This window comes from Pinus tabuliformis, chromosome 3_1, assembly GCF_031772625.1.
Source record: "Pinus tabuliformis cultivar Carrire ecotype Pingquan chromosome 3_1, CPIR1, whole genome shotgun sequence".
NCBI lineage: Eukaryota > Viridiplantae > Streptophyta > Pinopsida > Pinales > Pinaceae > Pinus > Pinus tabuliformis.
The window spans coordinates 502,107,796-502,116,304 of NC_142301.1; the positions used below are offsets into that span (position 1 = coordinate 502,107,796).

Below are 8,509 nucleotides of genomic sequence, written 5' to 3' on the forward strand. Positions count from 1 at the left end.
TCTCTTTTTTAGCCTCCTCCTATGAGTGGGTAGACACCTTTGGTTTCTCTTTCTTTCATATTTTTTTATTCCATTCCTCCTTTTGGCCACTAACTTTATAGAGAAAAGGGGGAATTGTTATGGAATCGTGTTCGGAAAGGATGAAAAGCAGTGCGACCTCCCAAGGTGGCCACCCTAGTCCTTCTCAATCATTTCTCCTTGCATTTCCCCCCTTTTTGCGAAGGCATGGGGTTCAGGAAGTTTGTTCTCTATTAGAGCCTCCTATTATGAGCGAGTGGCGACCTTTGGGTTTCTCTTTCTTTTCACGATTTTTTCTTCCCTTCCTCCTTTTGACCCCTTATATTTATGGAGAAAAGCGAGAATTGTTTTGGATTGGTGTTTGGGAAGTATGAAAAGCATTAGGGTGGCCACCCCAGTCCTTCTCGATCATCGTTCCTTGCAGTTCCCCTCTTTTTTCTAAGGCAGGGGTTTCTGGAAGCTTGTTGTTTGTTTGCTTGAGACTTATCTTGTGAGGGGGTAGGAGCCACCTTCTCTTTCTTTTCTATTTTATATTTTTTTCCTTCCCTTCCTCTAGTCAGCCCCTAACCTCCTTTTTTGTTTTATATTTGTTTTCTTCCCTTCCTCTTGTCGGCCCCTAGATTTATGGATAAAAAGGGGAACTATTGTGGCTAGGTCTTCAATAAGGATGAAAAGCAGCAAGAGCTCCTAGACTACCCACCCTAGTCCTTATCAGTCACCATTCCTTTCATTCCCCCCCCCTTTTGTGAAGGTATCGGGTTTGGGAAGCTTGTTGTCTATTTGAGCCTCCCTCTAATGAGTGGTTATGGAGTGAAAATGTCTTGAGGGGGAGGTGGGTTGTTTCTTGTTGCGATGCATTGCGCATCAAGTGGTTTTTTATCCATTCGTCATGGGGGTTCCCTATTCAGTGAGTGGGGATTTTTTGGTAACATTTGGAAATTAATCTTAGCAATGGATATCTCAGCTCTTGTTATGATGAATAACGTAGAAAAATGTGATACTTAGTGTGAATTTCATAATCTTGTGAATCATCGAGTTTTTGTATGTAATTTTCACTCAAGGCCTCAGTCGAGGGAACGTCTTTCTGGGTGTCACATCCCATTCAAATGCACTCCCTGCAATATGTTAGGGAGAAGCAGAATTGGTTATCCATGCCCCATGTGGTGTAGTTGGTTGAAATATGACAGAAGATGCTTCGTGGCATGTGTCGGCAAGCGATGATCATGTCCCCTTGGTTGGGAAGTCGGTGAACAACCGTTGTTGACTTTCAACAACATTGGAAGTCCACCCATCCTACAACAATTGTGGAAGCCCTATTTCATGTCGCCTGCAACGACCTCGATGCAAAGGCAAAAGAAGGAAATAAAACAAGAACGATCAACCCCACAACCTCTCTTAGAAATTCCCCCCAAGAAGGGAACAAGAATGATCGACCCCACTACCTCTCTTTGAAACAACATCAAGCATTCCAACCATTGCACCAAGGCCACCTAGAAGATTGCAACCACCCGCCAGCCAACAGGAATAGTGAAATCCTTATCACTTGTAGCAACATCAGTGCAAAGACAAAAGGGGGATTTGAAAAAATCACCCTCAAACCTCTCTTCAAAACAAATTCATTCCTATTCAATAGCCTCGTTAAACAATACAAGAATAGATCTTGATAGAAGGAGGGAACAGGTAGCCCTGCTCCCTATGTATAAGCAGCCTGGGAATTATTTGAAATCAAGAGGATTTTACTTAACCGGTTTCAATTACCTGATAATTACTTGTGAATTTGATAGCATTATTATTATTAGGTTTTTTTTCTTCATCAAGAAATTACCATAAAAACATGAAGATCACAGAAGACAACATAACACAAGATATAGGCTCCAAGCCAAGGCAAAAACCCCTCCAAGAGGAAAACCCAGAAAATATCTTCTTATAGAATCAGATCAAATAACATATCCAAGACCCATAACCACATAAATTCTACCTCTAGATGTCAAGACAAAACTTCCTTTCCTTCCAGTAGATTCATCAACAAGAGATAGATCATCCACAAACCCTAGCTCCAGGAAGGAACCCTTTCTTACATAATTTGACCTTACTTATCTTCTTTATCTTCTCTACAATATTTCAGACCAAAAACCATCTAAGTGTGTATGTCAAAATGAGCTTCATCCAACCTAATATTTATACAATTCACAGGGGTTCAAATAGACATGTCCATTGGGGCAAGGCCGACTTGGCATCTAGAGGGGTTTCTGTCCCAAAAAATCACATTTAAAAAATACTTTTCTTTTTCTTTTACGATAGGTCAAAAATAGGAATTTGACTCCTTGAATTAAACCTAGAAGCATGAAGAACATGCTTATCTAGAAAGAAATAATAATGGTTTTATTTTTCTTTTCTTTTTCTATTTACATAAAATACATAATGGTACAAATTATGAAGACTGAAACTAGTTACATTCTCCAACACTCCCACTTAACTAGCGAGGTATTCATAATTTGTACACTAGGTCCATGGATACTCTCAAACTGAAGTATTCTAATAAGAATAGTCAGATTGATAAACCAATTGTAAGCGTCAACATTATGACTAGCATTGTCTTTGAGACCTAACTAGACAAGCTCATCTTCATTCAAGATCATTATGCTGGGAGGTTTTACATGTGATACCACACTACCTCTACAAGGCACATACCCCATTAGAATGTTCACAAGTTATGTCCTTTTAGGACTATTCTATCTTGGATTTCCAAACCTGAATCCTCAAAGAATATCAGTCCTCTTTGACCACTCTTATCTTGGACAAGTGTTCTGTCCCCAAAGATTGGTGGTCCCTTTCTTTTCTTAGAGGCTTTATCCTCACGGAAATCATAGATGCTTATCCAATCCTTCATCATTCTCTCTCCAAGGCCTTCACTTAGACTTATGGTTGTTAGTTCTGGTCAATTGCATGACACATAAAGAAGAGAATGCACATGTGATGTTCAACATCAATCCCTCTTAGACAGAGAGGATAACATTATTCCCTTTCGATTGGGGAATATATCCTTGCTCCTATTCAAGGAGACTCTTTTACTTCCTCTCAAATATAGAGGAAATTCTTGACTTCACTTTATACTTGAGAAGTCATAACTGCAAGTTATTGAGCTTGTTTCCATAATATTATCAGCTACCAGTTCTTCATAGCTGCATGGATCCCTCTTTGCTTTGCATTTCATTGTATCGAGCCTGCTTCCTTCCTAGGTATCATGGACCCATCTTCTTCCTTCAATCTTGTAACAGGATTCAGGTCATCAATCTTTCACATCACTTTCATCTTGTCATCATCAATAGAGGCTTTATATGGAGCCTTTCCAAACTTCAAGTTGATCATAGCTTCTTCATGAAAGTGATCTCCTTGTTGTTGTACAAACTTGACCTTCGGGTTAAGGCTTCTCGCACTACTACCTTTTAACCCCAATATGAACATGTCTTGACTTACTAATTGCCAAATATGTTGAGCTTGCCTCAACATTCTTCATATATTCCTGCAATATCCTTCAAGGTATCAAAAAAATGTGTTAACCAGATAACCAATAACGATTGTTAATGTTAGACTTACCTCATCATCATGACCTTCTTATCAAAGCATCAACATCCTCATGGTTCATTTCCACATGAATCTTCCATCATGCATCAGAGTTCCCAAGGATCGAACTTAATTACCAAGTTATATTTTTTCTTTTGACGAATATACTAGATGTTGATCAAATTTGTTATATTTATGACATGCAATCTTGTGAGAGAGTTTTGATCTCTTTCCATTACAAAGCATGTCACATTTATTCTTTCTAGCATCATGCATCCATAGGGAAAACTTATCGAGCACATTTTATATTCAATTATTTCTGCAAGATTGTTATAGATATGAACCTTTTCTTGAAGAGTTGCCTACAATATGCATACCTTTGGTTTTCATATAATCTTCTAGCCATCCTTTTTGAATGATATTTCTTCTAGAATTTTGACCATATGCATTCCTTCTTCCTTTAAGAGTATTGTTTCCATACTAGATGGAATATATACCAGTCATAATGTTGCTACCAAAAATCTTCTAAAATGTTGATTCTTATAGGATCTTTATGATCCCTCTTTGCAAAATGAATCCCTCTAACATGATGTTAGAATATGCTTGGGTGAACAATAATATGCAATATGGTTCCAATTTTCTCATTCTCTTTAAATTAGATGATTTTTCTCAAAGAAAATCAAAATAAGTAAATTCTAATTTTCTACTATCATGTGCTTCTATCTTTGATGTCATGCCTCCTTTAGAAAATGCAATGATGCATGCTTACTCTTTTTAATCATCAATGAACTTGTTAGCATCAATTCCTTCAGGGTCCTTACAGTTCCCTCTTTCCCTCATGCTTCTCATATGCAAGAGTTGCTTTGCATTGCCAACCTTCTCATCTAGCTTCCTTTATCATGTACCTGCAATATCCATTGACAAGTACAACCAACCAAAAATATACAAAGACAAAAGCATGATTTCAATTTTCTCAATCTAGAGTTTTTATGGTACTTTAGAGGGTGTATTCCTAGGGTTCTTAAATACAAACCCTAAATTTCTTGATCTTACGCTTGATAAGGTTTTTACTTTCAATGGAAACATCAGCCCTAAGGTTTGATGTCGCATCCTAGGGTTTATCCAATTTAACCCTCGCTTTCCATATACCCGAGATTATCTGTAAACCCTAGATATCAAGAACTAGTATTTTTATATAGAGAGAATAACCGAAATAAGATTAAGGTTTTTCATATCTACTAGAGTTTTCTAATCCAGATCTCATCCAAGATTTACAAACCCTAAATTTCTATCATACAAAATATGTTTGCAAAAACCCTAACGACGGTTAATACCCTTTATCCATCATTAACTATATAATAATTTTGCATAAAACGCTGACTATGTACCTCAGCCTTTCTTATTACTTCAAAAAAGCCTTTCAAACGAATTATTATATTTCTTCCTTTGCGAAGATATTTGTTCTGGTCAACATTTCTTCAAAATTCAAGTGCCTCAACTTTTTTATTGTTCAGCTTCTAGAGTCCCGGTTTTTAATGAGAACAGGTCATCTTCATTCAATGACCATACAATACTATTGTTCATTTTACGATAATCTTGAGTCATGTTAGGATAACGTTTCCGGTCAGATCTATGATGAAGCTTTCTTCTATTATGTATAGTTTGACTTCTTCAACATCATCTATTTGTTATCATACTCATCATGACAATATCATTGTCACACATTCAATCTGGTCACCGAGAGTTTATATGTTACTTATACAAGTTGCAAGGAGTATGAACCACCATATGCCTTGTTGTTTCACCTTGCCAGTATCCGGTTCTCCTTGAGTGTCAATCAAAAGGTTTATCTTTAATCACAGAAACCTAGACTTTTTTAACTTCATAATTCTCAAGATTTCATTGAACTTTAGATATGCAAGTCTTGACTCTTTAGAGTCATGTTTGCAATTTTTTTTTATCGTCGTGGCATATAGATATAGAGATTTTGTTCATAGAGCCAACGCACTAAAAATCGAATCACCAATTTATTAAAAGCATATATCGTGACCATCATCGTTATAGAAATTGACGTCAGAAAATTGAGCCACGAGAATCATGCCGAAAAATATCTGAAGACTGTATAAAGCCGCGGATATCATTGTTATAAGAGAGAGTGGGCCGACCTTTACACGTTGAGCTTATCGAACCTTATTGACCTCAGACCATACGATCTATAAAGATAAAGATTATACAAGCTTTACCGCAGAGATTTGTCAAATATAAAACAGGTCATCGAGCGCAGAGAGGTGATGTTATACTGAGCCATAGAGAAATGTCGCAGACTATGTACTCTTCTTATCAATACAAATCATAGAGCGACAATAAAACGGTCTTGACACTGTAAATCAAAAATTTCAGATAGAGTCCAAAATTCATGTTATTGATTTTTTTAAGTGCCAATAGAAAGTGATCTTCAGCCTCCTTTCTAAACCTCGCTCTGATACCATGCTGGAAATCAAGAGGATTTTACCTATTAACATAGTTTCATTACATGATAATTACTTGTGAATATGACAGCATTATTATTAGGTTCTCTTTCTTCATCAAGTAATTACCATAAAAACATGAAGATCACAGAAGACAACAGAACACAAGATATAGGCTCTAAGCTAGGGAAAAACCCCTCCAAGGGGAAAACCTGGAAAATATCTTCTTATAGAATCAGATCAAATGAGATATCCAAGACCCATAACCACAGAAATTCCACCTCTAGATTCCAAGCCAAAACTTCCCTTCCTTCTAGCAGATTCATCGGCAAGAGATCAGTAACAAGAGATAGATCATCCACAAACCCCAACTCCAAGAAGAAACCCTTGCTTGCAAAATTCGACCTTCCTTCTCTTCTTTGTCTTCTCTACGATATTTCAAAACAAAATCCATCCAATTGTGTGTCCAAATGAGCTCCATCCACCCTCTATTTATACAATTCAGAGGGGTGTGAATAGACATGTCCATTGGAGCAAGGTTGACTTGACATGTAGACCGACTTGGCATCTAGAGGGGTTTCTGTCCTAAGAAATTACATTTAAAATTTATTTTTTTATTTTTCTTTTACAATAGGTCCAAAATAGGACTTTGGCTCTTTGACTCAAACCTAGAAGCACGAAGAATATGTTTATATAGAAAGAAATAATAATAATTTCCTTTTTCTTTTCTTTTGCTTTTTACATAAAATACATAATGGTATAAATTATGAAGACCGAAACTAGTTACATTCTCCAACAGGATTTTTCCCCACTTGCTTACCAGCTGAACCGTGAAGGCTTTTCACTTGCATCCACCTCCACACAGAGGAGGGAGGTCGAAGCGTTCCACCACGAATTCCTTCCAGATAGCACCCACCATTGACGTAACGAGCCTCCTCCCCATTGGATCACAATCACACACACAATCAAAACAATATATATTGATCACCCTGTGTCTCAACATTTCAAGCCACAAAATTCTATTGTGCACCCAAGATGTAAGGAAAAATTCAACCACTCGATCAAACATATAGGCCACCACATCTATCAAAGCCTCAAAGCCAACGCAGCCACGAATGACGTGCATGTTGAAAGGAATGTCAATCCTTAACTTTACAACAAGGAGAGACACTCCTCTTAAATGTATGCATCTCAACCTACAATGCCAACATAGAAAGATTACAAGCACAATAAATCATCACCATAAAGAGCCAAACAGTGAAGAGGTTAGCCCTCTTAAGGGGCCACACACAGCAACCCATCCAGCTCTAACAACATAGAGTGGAAAGGGACTTGTTCACTTATGTCTCTGAAGACGAGCATGGCCAACATACTTGATTCGAATTTAAACAAGAACGCAAAAAATTACAGATATAACCATAAACACAAATATGCAGTAGAAACAACACTTCATTTCATTAATATCAAATACTGAAATATGCTTACAAACATAATGGAAATAAGACTAGCTTGAGCGATGGTAGCTTATCTTTGAGAAGAGATGTGGCGGCTACATGCCTCTAAACTATGTTAAAATGAGGTTCAAAGACCTATTTATTGTTGAGAAACAATGGAAAACCCTAAACATCCAAAAACCTAACCCTAGGAGATGAAGCGCCAAACTATGGGCCCCGTTTGGGTAAATTGGTACATCAACTTCCCAGGGTCGTAACTTTGGCATACGATCTTTGTTTGACACGCACAATACCTCATTAGAAAGATTTATCTGAGGACTACAACTTTCTAATGGGCAAATGTTGGCCCCCATTTTCCCAAAAAACGTCGTTTAGGGCCTCAAAACGGCTCTGGAAGTTCAGGACCCGAAAAACTGCCAAAAATAATAAATTGTGCTACAATTAAGGAACTGAAAACCTGAAAGAGATAATTGTGGGGGTCCAAGTGGGATAGGCGGGTGGCCACCAACATCCACTTGGATCATTCCTCCCCCCTTAGGAAGCAATGGTCCCCATTGCGTTGAGTGCCTCCATGAGATGGGGAAACTTCTGTTGAACTTGGTCCCTGGTGAGTTGTTCTGCAATCTCTGATATGTCTAGTAATGGTGGGAAGCATGGTTGAGGGTGGTCTACATTGAACAGTCAATGCAATCCAAGGAATGGGAGAATGATGTGCTCCAAAGCATTGTTTCCCACAGCCTTGGTAATGTTGTAAGGACCATATCGGAGTGGTATGACCTTCCGATGGGCTCTTGTAAGGTGTTCTTTCTGCAAATGCAACCAGAATTTATCGCCCACCTGAAACTTGCATGGCACCCGATGTTGATCATGTCATTGCTTGTACTTGGAATTTTCCACAATGGAGCGGTGATATATCAGCCCATTGGGTAGAGGTGCTCAGGGAGTCAGATCGAACGAATACTTGACCTGACAGTGCAACGGTACCCCTATGGGTGAGGAGAAGAT

General features: G+C 38.1%; 1 pseudogene; it reads left to right on the forward strand.

The window, feature by feature from the left end:
* Positions 1-958: 958 nt before the first annotated feature.
* LOC149188006 (5.8S ribosomal RNA) lies at positions 959-1,112 on the forward strand (annotated as a pseudogene).
* Positions 1,113-8,509: the final 7,397 nt, after the last annotated feature.